Source organism: Macaca fascicularis, chromosome 13 (genome assembly GCF_037993035.2).
Source record: "Macaca fascicularis isolate 582-1 chromosome 13, T2T-MFA8v1.1".
Lineage (NCBI taxonomy): Eukaryota > Metazoa > Chordata > Mammalia > Primates > Cercopithecidae > Macaca > Macaca fascicularis.
This window is the reverse complement of record NC_088387.1, coordinates 21,368,426-21,386,638: the sequence shown is the minus strand read 5'-3', so window position 1 is coordinate 21,386,638 and position 18,213 is coordinate 21,368,426. Positions and strand designations below refer to the sequence as shown.

Below are 18,213 nucleotides of genomic sequence, written 5' to 3'. Positions count from 1 at the left end.
CTATAACACAACACCTAAAAGGTCCATATATTAATGAAATTGCACTCTTTATACCAAAAATTAAGAAAATCTCAACTTGAATGGGAAAGTCAGTAGTTACTTAACCCCTACATGACAGATATGTTAAAATTATCTTAAAAGTATTTTAAAGCAACCCTCATAAAAATTCATCAATGAACAATTGCAAACACACTTGAGACAAATAATAGCATCAAGAATGAAATACAAAATAAAATAAAAATTAAAAATGGAAATTTTAGAATTGAAAGATACAATCACTGTATGAGCAGCTCAGTGTATGGCCTAATAGCAGAAATGAGTAGACATAGGAAACTGGAATAACAGTAATTATCAAATCTAAACAACAGTGAGAAAATAGACCAAAAGGAAAATGGATGTAGACACAAGATAAACAGAAAGAAATCTATGGTAAGGCATATCCTAGTCAAACTTCTAAAAAGTAAACACAGAGAAAACCTTTACAGGCAGAATTTTTTTTTTTAATTACTCATAACCTTTAGGGGAAAAATGGTTTGAATGACAGATAATTCCTTCTCAGAAACCATGAAGGTTAGAAGGAAATAACACCATTTCAAGTACTGAAAGAAAAGACCTGCCAACATAGAATTATATTTCCATGAGAACTGCTCCAAGATGGCTGACTACTCACAGCCAGGAGGAAGAGCTCACACCAAGGGATCAGGACATTAGAGATACTGGTGCATTTCTAGCAGATCTTCAGAGGGAAGGCACTGAGAACAGATGAAGGGAAGACAAAGATGCTGGGCTGAAGGGGGAGGAAGCTGGGAACACTGTGTGGGGCTACCATGTACCAGGACACATTCCTAGTTCCCAGTGACTCCTGTGATAGGGATGAGTTGAACTAACAAGGAGTCTGGAATCGCTTGAACACCACAGACTTTGATTTGTCAGGGAGAGCTACTTAGAGAAGTGATAGGGACAGAACTCCAGCCAGCACAGGGCCCAGAGGGTTTGGTGCAGAACGTCTGTAGTGGAGTATGGCCAGGGACACTCATTCCCCTAGGCTCAACTTGCTCCCATAGGAGACTTTAGCCCTAGGGGAACTGTATGACATAAACTCTGCCAGGTGATCTTGTCCATGTAACATGGCCAATCTGATTTGAGTGTCCCTTGGGCTGCTACTGTCTCCTGGGGCCACAGCCTCATCATTCCTGGTTGCATTGCAGCCCCTAGGTACATCCTGGGGGCCCACATCATAGCTCCTGCACTGGCAGATTGCGTCTGACAAGGAAAATGCTTCAGCAGAGTGGCTCCCATGGACATGCACCAGGCCACCAGTGTTCTTCCAACATTGCAGCAAATCAGAGTTGAACTGAAGGAGATAAGACACACAAAAAATTCAGGAGTTCAAGACCAGCCTGGCCAACATGGTGAAACACTGTCTGTACTAAAAACACAAAAATTAGCTGGGCATGGTGGCATGTGCCTGTAATCTCAGCCACATGAGAGCCTGGGGCTGGAGAATTGCATGAACCCGGGAGGTGGGGCTTGCAGTTAGCAGAGATCACATCACTGCACTCCAGTCTGGGCAACAGAGTAACACTTTGCCTCAAAAAAAAAAAAAAGTGTATATATATATATATAGACATATATTTATATATATATAGAGAGAGAGAGAGACATAATAGGAGGAGGGACTCCTCCCTAACTCATTCTATGAGGCCAGTATCTTACAAAACCTGGCAGAGATACAACAACAACGACAACAAAAACTTCAAGCCAATATGGTTGACGAACATTGATACAAAAATACTCAGCAAAATACTAGCAAATCAAATCCAGCAACATATCAAAAAGCTAATCCACCATGATCAAGTAGACTTTATCCCCAGGATATAAGTTTGGTTCAACATATGCAAATCAATAAATATAATTCATCACATAAACAGAACTAAACACAGAAATGGCTTGATTATCTCGATAGATGCAGAAAAGACATTTGATAAAATTTAACATCCCTTTATGTTAAAAACTCTCAACAAACTGGGTATTGAAGGAACATATCTCAAAATAATAAGAGACATCTAGGACGAAGCCACAGCCAGCATCCTACTGAGTGGGCAAAAGTTAGAAGCATTTCCCTTTAAAACTGTAACAAGACAATGATGCCCTCTCTCCACCAATCCTATCAACATAGTGTTAGAAGTACTGACCAGAACAATCGGGCAAAAGAAGGAAATAAAAGGCACCCAAATAGGAAGACAGGAAGTCAAACTATCCTTGCTGCATACAAAATGATTTCTTTTCTTTTTTTGAGACAGAATCTTGCTCTGTCACCGAGGCTGCAGTGTAGCAGTATAATCTCTGCTCACTGCAACCTCTATCTCCTGGAGTCAAATGATCCTCCCTTCTCAGCCTCCTGAGTAGCAGGAATTACAGGTGTGTACCACCATGCTCAGTTAATTTTTGGATTTTTAATAGAGACGGGGTTTCACCATGTTGACCAGACTGGTCTCAAACTCCTGATCTCAAGTGATCCACCCACCTTGGCCTCCCAAAGTGCTGGGATTACACACACTAGCCACTGCACCTGGACTCACATGATTATATCTCTAGAAAACCCCATAGTCTCAGAAAACCCCAGAAGCTACTTAAGCTGACAAACAACCTCAGCCAAGTTCCAGGATACAAAATCAATGTACAAAAAGTACTAATATTTCTATGCTCCAAGAAGAGCCAAGCTGAGAGTCAAATCAGTAATGCAATAACATTCAAAATTGCCACAAAGAGAAATAAAATACCTAGGAATGCAGCTAGCCTGAGAGGTGAAAGATCTCTATAAAGAGAACTATAAAACACTGCTCAAAGAAATCAGAAATGACACAATTAAATGGAAAAACATTCCATGCTCATGGATAGGAAGAATCAATTTCATTATAATGACCATATTGCCCAAAGCAATTTATATATTCAATGCTATTATCATTAAAGTACCATTGTGATTATTCTACAAACTAGAAAAAAAGTGTTTTAAAATTTGTATGGAACCAAAAAAGAGCCCAAATAGCCAAGCCATTCTAAACAAAAAGAACAAAGCTGGAGGCATTACACTACCTGACTTCAGACTATACTACAAGGCTACAGTAATCAAAACAGCATGGTACTGGTACAAAAAGAGATACCTAGATCAATGGAACAGAATAGAGAACCTGCAAATAAGACTGCATACCTACAACTATCGGATCTTTTTGACAAATTTAACAAAAGCAAGCAATGGGGAAAGGATTCTGTATTCAAGAAATTGTGCTGGGATAACTGGGTAGCCATATGTAGAAGGTTGAAACTGGACCCCTTCCTTAAACCATATACAAAAATTAACTTAAGATGGATTACAGACTTAAACGTAAAACTCAAAAACTCTAAAAATCCTGGAAGACAACTTAGGCAATACCATTCAAGACATAGACATGAGCAAAGATTTCATTACAAAGACACCAAAAGCAATTGCAACAAAAGCAAAAATTGACAAATGGGATTTAATTATACTAAAGAACTTCTGCACAGCCAAATATACTATCAGCAGAATAAACAGACAACCTACAGAATGGGAGAAAACATTCGCCAACTCTGCATCTGACAACAGTTTAATATCCAGCATCTATAAATAACTTAAGCAAATGTAAAAGAAAAAAATAGCCCCATTAAAAAGTGGGCAGAGGACATGAACAGATACTTTTCAAAAGGCATACATGTGGCCAACAGTCATGTGGAAAAAAGTCCAATATCACTGATTATTAGATAAATGCAAATCAAAACCACAATGAGATATCATCTCACACCAGTCAGAACTGGTATTACTAAAAAGTCAATAAATAAATGCTGGAGAGGATGTGGAGAAAAACGAATGCTTACATACTCTTGGTGGAAATATAAATTAGTTCAACCATTGTGGAAGACAGTGTGGCAATTCCTCAAAGAGCTAAAGACAGAATTACCATTAGACTCAGCAATCTCATTAGTGTGTAAGTATGCAAAGGAATATAAATTGTTCTATTATCAAGACATATGGGCATGAATGTTCATTTCAGCACTATTTGCAGTAGCAGACATGGAGTCAACCTAAATGTTCATCAGTGATAGACTGGATAAAGTAATGTGATTATATACAGGTCAGTTTTACCTTTAATTTGTTATTCATTATTGTGAGCATTAACATACTTCTTTATGAACTTGCCACTGTTTCAATATAATATTGTAATCTTTATTTCAGAGTTTATTACAAACATTTATGGTTAAGTATTTGATACATTTTATAGAGTTTACTTCCTTGTTGCTTATAGAAATTTGATTTTATAATGTTATTAAACCAATTTAAATATATTTAAATTAATTCAAATATAGAAATAAAAAATTGAAGAATTGATATGTCTAACAAAAAACCAATGCACAAATTACCTTAAAAGATTAATTAAATGTGAGGTACTAATTTAATAATATTTTCATGTTTTAAAATGTGTCAAGCATATTTTTTGAGTCCTAGATATGTAGAAGGTTTGGTGCAATGTACTGTAATATTTGTTAAGACACACTATTCTTATCAGGTGAATTCATATTTGAACTGTAAGTTAATTTCTTGACTGCAAGAAAAGAGGCACCTAGGAACATATTTGAAAATGCATAATTTTAAAGCATCTATAATTCTTTATTAATTAATAATTATTTTGTAAGTTTACATATTAGACAAAAAAATGCTACTGAGAAGATATCACTGGTTTTTGTTCTACAACAGAATTAGTTATATCTAGAATGTGTTGCGACTCTCCTTTCCTAGGCACATGGGAGAAATCAACAATTCATTGTCTTTTTTTTACTGAAACAAGAAGGAGCACCAAAATCTGTCTTGACCACAGCTCTAGAAGGTATTTTATTAAATACTGCGTCATCCTTACCCGATTAAGTAAATGCTTGCTAAATTGCATTCTTTTTGTGCTTTGAATCTTCAATAAATACATTCTGGGAAAATAATACACTGATTGGAATGCTTGACTATTCAAAATTTCAGGTATATACTCCATTATTTTAATGATCTCTCCCTTATGATCCAGGCAGCACAGGATCAGTCTTCTCTAGAACTCACTGTTGTATTTTTATGCCAAGAGCATCAGCAGACAACCAGCAAATGGGCTTGCAGTCTGCAAAAATAGTTACATAGAGATGATGATTTCTCCTAGAGAATAAGGTGTTAATGGGAAAATATTTATTTTTTTTTTCTTGGTGAACCAATAATAAACAGAGAACTTGTTTTCGAAAATAAATTCAGAAAATCAAGTATCTAAATCTGGTAGGGATGCCCATAGAATTTTTGTAAGGAACATATATAATTTTATTTCTAAAAGTTCATTTAATGCTATTAGCTAGTATAGGATTCAAAGGACATTTAAAAATCAGGTGAATGTAGTAAAGGCAAATACATATTTTTGAATGAATAAATACATTTAGAAAAATCAATAAATATAAAAACCATGTGTAAAAACCGATCATACCAGCAACAAATTGGAGATGGAATTGTAAAATATGCTTTTTAAAAAGCATCATAAAACATTAAATTCTTATTAATAGACATAATAAAAGATGTGAAATCTTTTTTTTTTTTTTTTTTTTTTTGACGGAGTCTCACTCTGTCTCCAAGGTTGGAGTACAGTGGTGTGATCTCGGCTCACTGACACCTCCGCCTCCCGGATTCCAGCGATTCCCCTGCCTCAGTCTCCCTCCTGGGCTGGGATTACAGGCGGGCGCCACCACGCCTGGTTAATTTTTGTATTTTTTAGTAGAGATGGGGTTTCACCATGTTGGCCAGGCTGGTCTTGAACTGCTGACCTCGTGATGCGCCCGCCTCCGCCTCCCAAAGTGCTGGGATTACAGACTTGAGCCACCGTGCCCGGCTTTTTTTTTTTTTTTTTTTTTTAAGACAGTCTCACTCTATCACTCAGGCTGGAGTGCAATGGCGCAATCTCGGCTCACTGCCTCCCGGGTTCAAGCTCTTATCGTGCCTCAGCCTCCTGGGTAGCTGGGATTACAGGTGTGCATCACCACGGCAGGCTAATGTTTGTATTTTTAGTAGAGGCAGGATTTCACCATGTTGGCCAGGCTCGTCTTAAACTCCTGGCCTCATGTCAGTCTCCTGCCTCATCCACCCAAAGTGTTGGGATTATTGGTGTGAGCCACTGGGGCGGGCCTAAGATGTGAAGTCTTGACACTGTACAAAACATTATTAAAATGTTAAAGAAGACCTCTAGATTATGGTTTTGGTTTACTATCCAAACAATCATACCATCTACAAATAATAACTATTCATTTTCTTTATTTCCAGTACTCATGCATTTTATTTCTTTTTCTTGCCCTTTGTACTAGTAAGACATCCAGTACAGTATTATCTAGGAATGACGATACTTTACATCTTTTAAAAATATCTAATTCCAAAATAAGAAAAACAATTTTTCAGTATTTAATGTGATTGTGTGTGTGTGTGTGTGTATGTGTGTGTACGTGTGTCTGCTGTCTGTCTGCCTGTCTGCCTGTGTATTCTCTGAGAGGTAAGGAAGGTTTTTTCCATTTCAAATTTTCTAGGACATTTTTGCATAAACAGGGTCTAAATTTTGTCCAGTGCTTCTTTCTATACCAATTGAGGTGACCATATACTTTTTTTCTTCTTTAACGATGTCAAATGTGGTAATGATACTAATCAAATCTTTTAAATCCTTATTATGTTATTTTGTGCTTTTCTATCATCTCTTGAGCATAAAGTCTCCCACCATAACATGGAGTTGACTTTTTCTTACTTTATTTAATCAATTTTCAATTTATATATTTTAAAGTTATATTTTGGGTCTATGTAGATTTAGCATTTTAATGATTTCCTAATAGATTTACCCATTTATCATTATGAAAAGTCCCTTTTTCTCCCTTGCCTTAAAGTATAAGTCAGATTTCGTTAATTCGGTTTTTGCATGATTTGTACTTTCCATTTTTTAATTTTTCAAGCCATTTTATGATCTCATTGCAGTATTTTATAAGCAGCATAAACCTTTCATTTTAATCTTGTTTGATAAAAAATTTTATTTAGATAAATTTGTCTGTTTATGATGTCTAAATTACTGGTAGTTAAAGTTAAATCTACCATCCTTTTTTTTTTTTCAGATTTCCTGCTTTCTTGTTTTCCTTTGGATTAGACATTTTATTATCTTTTTCCTTACATTAACTTGTTAAATATACAATCATTTATTACATAGCAGCTATCCTCAACTTATTACTTCCTAGTACCAAATATTAATTTACCACTTCCTGAAATAGAGTTAGATTTTTAAATTCCATTTGCACTACTTTTTATGTTATTTTTCATGCCATTCAGTTATATATGCACTGCAAAATTCACAAACCATGACATATATCATTGTGCACAAATATTAATTTGTATGTATTCATATATATCCTTTCCTATGTCCATCTCTTATATATCTTTATGTTTCTATTTAGTCTTACATTCTTTCTGTTGCAGAATTGTCTTTAACATTTTTTTATAGAGTACTACTGATATGTAACTGCCTAATATTTTGTTGTTTTACAAACAGTATTTATTTGCATATTCATTTTGCCTCATTTTATTTCTTTCCTTTTCAAAGGCCCCCAAAGATGTCAAATTACTTACTGATATTTATTTTCCATTGGAAGGATTGAGTTCCTTTTGGGTTCTTTTTCTTACATGTAAATGTTGTCATACAATTTCATACTCAGCAAAGATAGTAATACATAGATATATTAAATGCACTTGCCACTGGATATATTTTCTTGGAATAGGCAGCCATCTTCCACATAGCTTATGTCCTTTATCAAAAGCAGGATCATTTTGATTTGTTAATTCAAACTATCTACTTCTACTGTAACATGATGAAATAATACATATAGCCTTTTATGGACCAAATAATATTAAAGTACTATTGTAAATGTAGTATATTTAAAGCATATATGTGTGTAATTTCTGCATACATTACTGGAATATTAAATTCAGTATTTCATGTTTGGTATTCAGTATCAATTACTGTAAACACTGATCAGATCATTATCATTTCTGCAGTTGTCTTTTCCTTCATTTCCCTGTGCCATATTCATTTATTGATCTAGATGTGAATGTTTTGCAATATAATATTCAAAGTGACATTCCCACTTTGTAATTTAATTGAACTATTTACTTTCAATAGTGAAGTAGTAAGGAATAGGCCTTAGAAGATGGACACAAGAATTGCAATAAAGGCAGGAGAGCAAAACTAAATTTAAAAAATCATATTTATTATAACATCAGAGAGTTGTGGAAAAAATAAAGAACAGATAGCCTAAAATTCCACAGAGGAAAGATGCCTTTGTATGTTGCCTTGTGTCATCCTGTCACTTTGTGCCTCAGTGAAATTTGCCAAATATGAGTGTGATTGGAGATTCTGGTTTGGCCCAGGCAGAAGATCTCTACAAGAGTGGGGAATTCATCTCACCTTTGGCAGTGGCATGTACCTGCCTTACAGACTATGGATTATATGTCATGAGTGGAGCCCTTAACACGAGGCTGAATTTCTCCTTGGGACATTTGCTGAAGCCTGGGTTGAGAATGGTAGCTGGGTGGGTCAGCTAGAGAGACACAGTGAAACCTCTTGCATTCTCATGAGTTTTCCCCTACCACGATGCCCTGATTTTCCTTTATGTGTGTCTGACCTATGGGCCTTGGGCTCCCACCGCTACACCTCCTCCTGATCTTCCCAGCCCCTGCACTGCTCTGGTCAGCATCATCTTTATTTTAACTATAAACTTTCTTGAATGATCCTTTCTTTCTCTAATCATTCCCAGGTAAACGATAGGGGCAGGATCTACTTTTCCAAGGTCTTCTATGTCCTGCTGGATTGGCTAGGAATGTGTGATATGACCTGAGGTACATTTGGACAGGGACTTGTCTAAACTTTGAGTCTCTAAAGACTGCATGATGCAATACTTCCCTGTGAGTTTGCCGTTGCATCAGAGCACAGCCTTGAACTCCACGCAGGAGTCCCACAACTCTGTGATTCCCCCCAAGAAATACAGCAGAGTTTCCACTTGGGTTCATATATCAACTCCAGCGCACCACCACCAACACAGTAACAGCTGCCCTCACATTCTTGTTTACTGCCCTCTGCCCAGAGGCTATAGATTGTGGGGCAAAATATAAGCTTATACATTATTTTATATTAATCCAGATTCCATTGAATATGACATACATTTTTAGTCTTTTTTCTTTTATCTTTTTAAACTTGGATATTTATTTTTAAAACACAGCTTTGGATTTCATAGAACTTTCTTTTCATTTCAACATACTGTGAATAAGATTTTTTAAAGATTTTTGTCATTAGGTCTCTGTTTTTGCATAAACTTACTAAAATATATCTAGTAGTTAAACATCTAGAATATAAATACACTCAATCACTCTCTAAAAAAAAAAAAGTATAAAATGCTGTGCTTTCTGCTGTCCCAGAGATGTATGTCAAGAAAAGTATAAGGTGGAAGGTAGAAGATGGGAGGGAAACTGTTTTAGTATCAGCAAATCTTGTCAAGGTACATGTATACTAGTAACCGCTAAACCAAATCAAAACCAAGAATGTATTAGTTTTGTATTGCCACTAATCTGTTTCATTTAGGTGGTTGTCAGGCTGAATGAATTTAGTTGATGAATTGAACGTAGGCAAGGCAGAGAGGATTACGATGAACTTTGATTCAGCTTTCCCTTGCAACATGACTGGTTGTTCAGAGGGCACTTGACCTTCCTCCATTCTCCTGCAAATTCTGCCAGGCCAAGACTCTTGCAACTGATGGGGACTAAAATTGTGGTACCTGAGATGTAACCAAGATATTGATGGTCAAGAGCCCTCAGCTGTAATGTATTACCCTGAGTTCTCCATAATCTTCCTCTTTACTCTCCCAAGATAATCTACGGTGTCTGCTTTCCAGATAAACAACACATTTGGGCAGCTGAACCACAGCAAGAAGGGAGGTTTCTGTTCAGGGTTGTACCACTGTGGGAGGAAACTGTATACCTTGCGTGCATTAATAAACCCCAACATCCTCAGCCTCCACCTGGCTGATTTTCAGTGTGAAATCAGTGCCTGACCCACTGCCACTGAACCTATCTGGGACTCCAGCAAAACGGTTGGAACCCCCATAAATCAGGAGCTGTGGAGACTGGCCTGGCTTCTGCAGGTACCAATGCAAATAAGTGTTTCCATCACTATGCAGGAGGTTCTGATTAGACCTGCAGGAGATGGAGGCCGGCTCTCCAGGGGTGACGGGCAGGGATAGTGGAGTCTGGATCATCACAATATCTCCACTGGATCCTGAAATAGTGAGAGAAGTCCAGGGTTATCTACAAATATTGGGAACCATTAAAATGATATTCTTTCTGTTATTTACTTTATGCTAAGTGATTTTTTTGTGTGTGTGACTTTGGCTCATACCCCTAAATATTCAGGTTTAAAAAAACATTCATGAGGCACAAAAGAGACTCAAGAAGTTGCCTACACTATTCTCCTCTTCCTGTGTCACACTCTTCACGAGAACACAAGTCCTTTGTCCTTCTAGGATATGAAGCTTAGAACTGTAAGAATGAGGAATCTTCTATTTCTCACACTTGCAGTTCTAAACGTTATACCCCTTTTCTTGTAGGTCAAGATGTGCATGTGGACAGGCAGTGGGGTCCCCAGAGCTCACCCTCCCATCCCATTCTCCTCCCTTATCTCCCTTCTGTCCTTACCAGGAACCCAGAGCATTAGCAGCCCCAGGAGCTGAGCAGGGAGCCTCATTGTGAGAAGGTGACCTGAGGAGTCCTGATCAGTCAAGGCAAGGTTAGAGCTGAGCTTTTATCTCAGACTCACAATGGAAGGTCCTCCCTAGGGGACAGTATGCAAATCCCCTGGTGGGTGCACTGGTGTGGAAAGAGCCAAGAGTATGGGGACATCCAGTGTGAGCACAGTGACGTAATGTGTCCTCTGTGTTTGGAGGGAACCTGATAAAGTTTGCGCTGCCTGAGTGGAAAAAGGGACATATTTAATCATGTTCTTCTATTTCCTCTAAGAGATTTCTAATTTGTTTTCACTTTCCCAAACACATTTTACACTTGTCTTTAATAGGCTGAGCTTCCATAAATATTTGGTTATTCTTATTTATTTAATTTGTGTGTGTGTGTGTGTGTGTGTGTGTGTATTGAGACAGAGTTTCACTTACTCTGTCACCCACCCAGACTGGAGCACAGTGGCAGGATCTCGGCTCACTGCAACCTCAACCTCCCAGGTTCAAGTGATTCTCCTGCCTCAGCCTCCCCAGCTAGCTGAGATTACTGGCATGCACCACCATGCCTGGTTAATTTTTGTATTTTTGGTAGAGATGGGGTTTCACTATGTTGCCCAGGCTGGTCTCGAACTCTTGACTTCAAGTGATCCTCCCACCTCGACCTCCCAAAGAGCTGGGATTACAGGCATGAGTCACCGCAACTGGTCAGTTATTCTTAGTTATTATTTTCATACTTATTTTAGCATGTAGATTTTTTCTTTTCTTTTTTTTTTTTTTTTTTTTTTTTTTGAGATGGAGTATCGCTCTGTGGCCCAGGCTGGAGTGCAGTGGCGCGATCTCCACTCACTGCAAGCTCCGCCTCCCGGGTTCACGCCATTCTCCTGCCTCAGCCTCCCCTGTAGGTGGGACTACAGGTGCCCGCCACCATGCCCGGCTAATTTTTTGTATTTTTAGTAGAGACGGGATTTCACAGTGTTAGCCAGGATGGTCTCCATCTCCTGACTTTGTGATCCGCCCGTCTTGGCCTCCCAAAGTACTGGGATTACAGGCGTGAGCCACCGAGCCCGGCCTAGATTTTTAAATTAGTTTTATTTTAGTTGATAAAATCCCAGAGTAAAGGGCACAAATATTAAGCATGTAACTGAATGAAGTTTGTGTATATTCACTGTCAAGGAGGAACTGTAGAATATAGTTCTGAAATGCTTTTTTTTTCTTTCTTTAGATTCAGTAATTTCTATTAATTTCTCTTTCTTTATTTTCAAGTTCGCTGATTTTTCTGTCATCTGAGACTGCTATTGAACCTATCTAATACTTTTTTTTTTTGTAGTCTCAGAGCTGCAAGTGTATTCGAAGTGTCAATGATCAAGGTGTCCTGGAATTCACATTAATTCTCGCAGCTAGCTGTGTTCTTCATCAACGCATGAACCAAGTCGTCCACCGCTAAGAGTAAAAATATGGAACGCTTCATGGATTTGCGTGTCATCCTTGGCAGTGGCCATGCTAGTCTTCTCCGTATTGTTCCACTTTTAGTATATGTGCTGCCGAAGTGAGCACGTATCTGATACATTTTTAATTTGATTACTATACATTTGGTTTCTAGAATTATCCTTTGGTCATTTGTCATACTAACTCTTAGAATTTTAGACTTTTTCTTTTTTTAGTGTCCACATGCTGAATCATTGTACTTATATTTTCCTCTTAAGTCTTCAATTGTAGCTTCAAAAATAATTCTTTGAACATCTGTACAGTAACTGCTTTGTAGTCTTTGCTAAAGTTAATATTTAGCACAGATGAGAGTCAGCTTTCACCAACACATTTTTGTTGTGATGGTAATTGTTTTGCTTTTCTTTCCTCAATATTGGTTATTCTTTTCTATTTCTTTTCAGGGTTTTTTTGTGTTTTTTTTTTTTTCCTGAAAATTGTACATTTTAGATAATACACTATTGTACCTCTGTCTGGATAAAGTTTTATTTTTCTGAGCATTTTTAAGTTACTTTTTAGTTACTTTTTGAACTTACTGACAGTCTCCAACTTATGATAACTGTATTTAAAGACTTTTTGACTTTACAATAATCTGAGAGTGATACACATTCAGTAGAAACTGACTGTACTTTGAGTACTCATAAAACTACTCTGGGCGGATCACGAGGTTGGGAGATCAAGACCATCCTGGCTAACATGGTGAAACCCTGTTCTACTAAAAAAAAAACCAAAATAGTTAGCCAGGCGTGGTGGCAGGCGCCTGTAGTCCCGGCTACTTAGGAGGCTGAGGCAGGAGAATGTCGTGAACCCGGAAGGCGGAGCTTGCAGTGAGCCGAGATCGTGCCACTGCACTGCAGACTGGGAGAGAGACAGCGAGACTCTGTCTCAAAATAAATAAATAAATAAATAAATAAATAAATAAATAAATAAATAATAAAACTACTCTGTTTTCCCTTTCAGTGCAATATTTAATAAATTCAATGAAATAGTCAACACTTTATTATAAAATAAGCTTTATTTTAGATTATGTATTTGGCTGTAGGTGAATATATATCTTCTAAGCACATTTAAAGTAGACTAGCTAAGACATGATGCTCAATAGGTTAGGTGATTTAAATGCATTTTTGACTTACAGTGGTTTCAACTTACAATGAGTTTATGGACGGTAATCCCATCAGAAGTTGAGAGCATCAGTGTGCTGAAGAATCCATTTCCCACTTGGCAGTCAGAGAGGAGTTGGGACAGTGGAGAGGGCTGCTGCAGTGATGGAGGAAGGATGGAGGGCTGCTGCAGTGATGGAGGGCTGCTCCATCACATGGAGCCAGGGATGTTGGAGCATCTTGAACATGAAAAGCAAGAAATTAGATTCTCTCCCCTGGAGCCTCCAGAAGGAATACCGCCCTATTAACTCCTTGATGTTAGCTCAGTGAGACTTCTCACCTCCAGAACTGTAAGATAATAAATTTGTGTTCTGTGCAGCCAGTAAGGTCATGCTAATTTGTTACAGGAACACGAAACTAATGCAAGCATAAGAAATGACTTTTATCTTCCTGATATCTTCCTGCATGGTTGTCCTCTGTTTTTCCCACATATCTCCACTTTGTTGTCATTTGGTGTCACTTGTGACAAGAGTTGGAGAACATTTTATTGTAAGCGGGGGAGGTAGTGCCAGAATTTTTCTAAGACAGAAAATCTGTTGGGTCAAATCCTTTGATTGGCTCTTGTATAATCTCAGTACCTGTGAGTCTAGCATTCAGCTCTCACAATATATGATGGGGCGGGGGGGTATTATTTGATTTCATATTTGGAGGGCAAACTAGATTTTTAGGACACAGTCTGAGAGGTACCAACTGAGTCTGAGAGAACAGAAGACAAAGAGGTGATGTAGAGGGGGCCAGGGGGATGCAAGGTATATCCCTGCTCCAAAATCCAAAATAAAGTTGTTTACAGTTTGTAAGGGCTTTGATGGTTGTGTTTTGTAGAGAGAACTACATATGGGGCTAGTTTAAGACTAGAATCATCATGGTGTGAGACAGAGGCAGCAGAGAACTGAAGATTTCACACCCTCTTTATGATTTTTCTCTTTCATTATAGGCCATGAGCTCATCTATGAGATGAACATGGTCATGTGGAAGGAACATAGTAGTCAAGCAAACCTGGGTTCAAATCCCAGCCCCAAAACTTTCTGTCCATGTGACTTGGGGAAACAATCCATGAGGCCTGATCATTAGTTTCCTCCTGTGTGAAATGGAGCATTCTGTGTAACATGGGCTGTCCCAAGAGTTAACAGATAATGCACATTGAAGTACAGGTGTGTATGTGTGTGTGTGTTTATACACCTAACTGGAGAGATAGATAGATAGACAGATAGATAGATAGATAGAGAGATGATAGATAGATAGATAGATAGACAGATAGATAGATAGATAGATAGATAGATAGATAGATAGTTTTTTTGTGTATTTGTTGTATGTTTTCTGGCTTGAGGTTACCATGAAGCTTGCAAATGCTATCTTATAGCGCATTATTTTAACTTGATAACAACTTAACACTCTTTGCATAAACAAACAAGTAATAAGAAACCTAATATAAACTCTGTGCTTTAATTACATACCCCCATTTTTGTTGTTTTTTGTTGTTTATCTTCACAACAAGCGGACTCAAGAGACCTTTAGACTTACGGGAACATTGGCAGTAGTTTGGCAGTACTCCTCATGGCATAGGGTGATGGTTACTATAGGGTTAGGCTCCTCTGTGAACAAACTTTTTGTTGTTTCTATTTATATCTTATTGTTCTATGTCTTGAAAAATTGTTGTAGTTATTATTTTTGATTGGTTCATTGTTCAGCCTTTCTATTTAGGTTAACAGTTGTTTACACACCACAGTTAGTCTTAAAATATTTTTATATTCTGTAAATATAAATATTTACAATAAATTTAAAAATTCTGTATTTTTCTGTATACTTAATTTTACCACTGAGTTATATAACTTCAGGTGATTATTTATTGCTTATTAATATCTTCCTTCTTACTGAAGTATCTCCTTTAGCATTTCTTATAGGAAATGTCTGGTATTGATGAAATTCCTCAACTTTGATTTGTCTGGGAAAGTCTTTTTTTTTTTTTTTCTGCTTCATGTTTGAAGTATATTTTTACCAGATGTACTATTCTAGGGTATAAGTTTGTTTTTTTTTTTTCCTTCAGCACTTTAAATAAGTCATGCCACTCTCTTCTGGCCTATAAGATTTCCACTGAAAATTCTGCTGCCAAATGTATTTGGGCTTCTTTGTATGTTTTTTGTTTATTTTCTCTTGCTGCTTTTCTTTATCCTTGATATTTGGAAGTTTCATTATAAAATGCCTTTTTAGCAAGGTAGTCTTCTTTGGGTTAAATCTGTTTGTTGTTTTATAACCTTCTTGTATTCTGATATCATTCTCTAGGTTTGGGAAGTTCTCTTTTATTATCCCTTTTAATAGACATTCTACCCCTATTTCTTTCCCTACCTCCTTTTTAAAGTTGATAACTCTTAGATTTGTCCTTTTGAGGCAATTTTCTAGACCCAGTAGACATGCTTTATTGTATTTTATTCTTTTTTCTTTTGTCTTCTGTGATCATGCATTTTCAAACAGCTTGTCTTTAAGCTCACTAATTCTTACTTTTGCTTGATCGATTCTGCTACTTAAGGACTCTGATGCCTTGTTCTGTATGCCTATTACATTATTCAGCTTCAGAATTTCTGCTTGATTCTTTTTACTATTTCAATCTCTTGGTTAAATTTATCTGATAGAATTCTGAATTCCTTCTCTGTGCTATCTTTAATTTCTTTGAGTTTCCTAAACACAGCTATTTTGAACTATCTGTCTGAAAGGCCATGTATCTCTGTTTCTCCAGGATTGGTCTTCAGGGCCTTATTTAGTTCATTTGGTGAGGTCATGTTTTCCTAGATGGTGTTGATGCTAGTAGATGTTCTTCAATGTCCGGGGATTAAAGAGTTAGATATTCATTGTACTCTTCACTGTCTGGGCTTATTTGTAGCCATCCTTCTTGAGAAGGCTTTCCAGATATTTGAAAAGATTTGGGTGTTGGTACCTAAGCTGTATTTGCTTTAGGAGGAACCCTAAGCCCAGTAACACTGTGTTTTTTGCAAACTCATAGAGGTACCACCTTGATTATCTTGGAGATGATCCGGTAGAATTCTCTGGATTACCAGAAAGAGACTTGTGCTCTGTTCCCTTAATTTCTCCCAAACATACTAAGTCTCTCTCTGTTCTTAGCCACCTAAAGTTAAGGTTGGAGTGACACCAGCACTACGATCACCATGGCTATGACTGCCCTTGGTCAAACTTGAAACCAACACAGTGCTGGGTTTCACTCAAGGCTTTTATAACCACTCTCTGGGTACTGCCTGTGTTTTCTCAAGGGCCTGGGGCTATACATTCAGTAGCAGGCAAAGTCAACTAGGCCTGTGCCCTTCCCTTCAGGGCAGCGAAGTCCCCCAGGCCTTGGGGGGGTCCAGAAATGCAAGGACTAGTCCGGGAGTCAGGGAGTAGAGTCAAAAACCTTAGAAGTCTACCTGGCATTCTATTGTATTGTCGCTTAACTAGGACTAAACCATAAGATTCAGTCTTTCTGATTCTTCCCTCACCTTTCCAAAGGCAGAAGAGCCACCATCACCCTATGCCATGAGGAATACTGCCAGACTACCACCAATGTTCCCTTAAGTCTCAAAGTCTCTTAAGTCAGCTTGTTGTGAATGCTACCTGACTTGGAACTCTCCCTTCAGGGCAGTGGGCTCCCCTCTGTCCCAGTGCAGGTCCACAAAAGTTGTCCAAGTGTCAAGTCCCCAAAATGTGGATCCCAAGCGCCTCCTTGTGGCTGTGCTGGTACCTGAAGTCAGCAAGTCTCAGACGTTCACCCAAGGTCCTTGATCTAGTACCTGAGTATCACTGCTGGTTATTCAGGGTGTAGAGTTAGCAGGTGAAGAATGCTGCCAGGACTGGGTGTTTTTCTTCAAGGCAGTGAGTTTCCTTCTGGCACAGTGTATGTCTAGAAATGTCATCTGGGAGCTAGGGCCTCAAACAGGGGCCTCGCAACTCTGATCAGTGCCCTATCCTGTTGTGGCTGAACTGATATTTTAGTTGTAAGAAGTCCTCCCCATTCTTTCCTCTCCTCTCTTCAGGTGGAAGAAAGGATTATCTTTTGGAGCCACAATCTGTGCAGCCTGGGGTTAGGGGAGGGGTGACACCAGAATGTCCTTGGCTTTCTCAGCTGATGTCTCAGTATGTTGCATGCCCTCACTCCCCAGTCCACTATATCTGGGCTTAGTTCAGCACTACAACTTACCTAAGAGTTGCAGTCTTTATGGCCTAGTCTAGTTTTAAGTTTACTTTCAGGCACACAGTGTTATAGTCCTTTGTGGAGAGGTTTGCAGACACTGAAGTTTGAACTGCTTAGGTCAGGGATTCCCCTCTGCCTAGGGCTGGTTTAAACTCTCCCTCCATGGGTGAGCATCACCTAAGTTTGGTCCAGTTTTCCTTTCTGTCCTAATAGGACAGCATTGAGTTCAATCCCTCACAATTTCTGTGTTCTCCCTCCCTCAGTGCCCACTGATGGTCCTGGCACCATGCTACTACGGGTGGGGGATGCGTGGCATACATGATTCAGGACTCTTTCTTTCTTTCTCTTTCTTTCTTTCTTTCTTTCTTTCTTTCTTTCTTTCTTTCTTTCTTTCTTTCCTTTCTTTCTTTCTCTTTCTTTCTTTCTTTTATATCTTCAGTGTCTCTTTCAGTGATTTGAAGTTAAAACCAAGTACTGTGAGCCCTCACCTGATTTGTTGGTCCTTATGAAATGTTTTTTCTCATAGGTGGTTGTTAACTTAGTGTCCTTGCTGGGGGG

General features: G+C 38.1%; 1 protein-coding gene and 1 non-coding gene across 7 annotated transcripts in view; both read right to left on the bottom strand.

Moving 5' to 3' along the window:
- Positions 1 to 18,213, bottom strand: part of LOC102116898 (immunoglobulin kappa variable 2-30) — a 970,872-nt gene that overhangs the window by 740,074 nt on the left and 212,585 nt on the right. The gene's annotated exons all lie outside the window — the stretch shown is intronic.
- On the bottom strand, positions 12,285 to 12,390 carry LOC135966969 (U6 spliceosomal RNA). Its single transcript, XR_010580680.1, has one exon. It is a non-coding gene; the product is annotated as a U6 spliceosomal RNA (small nuclear RNA).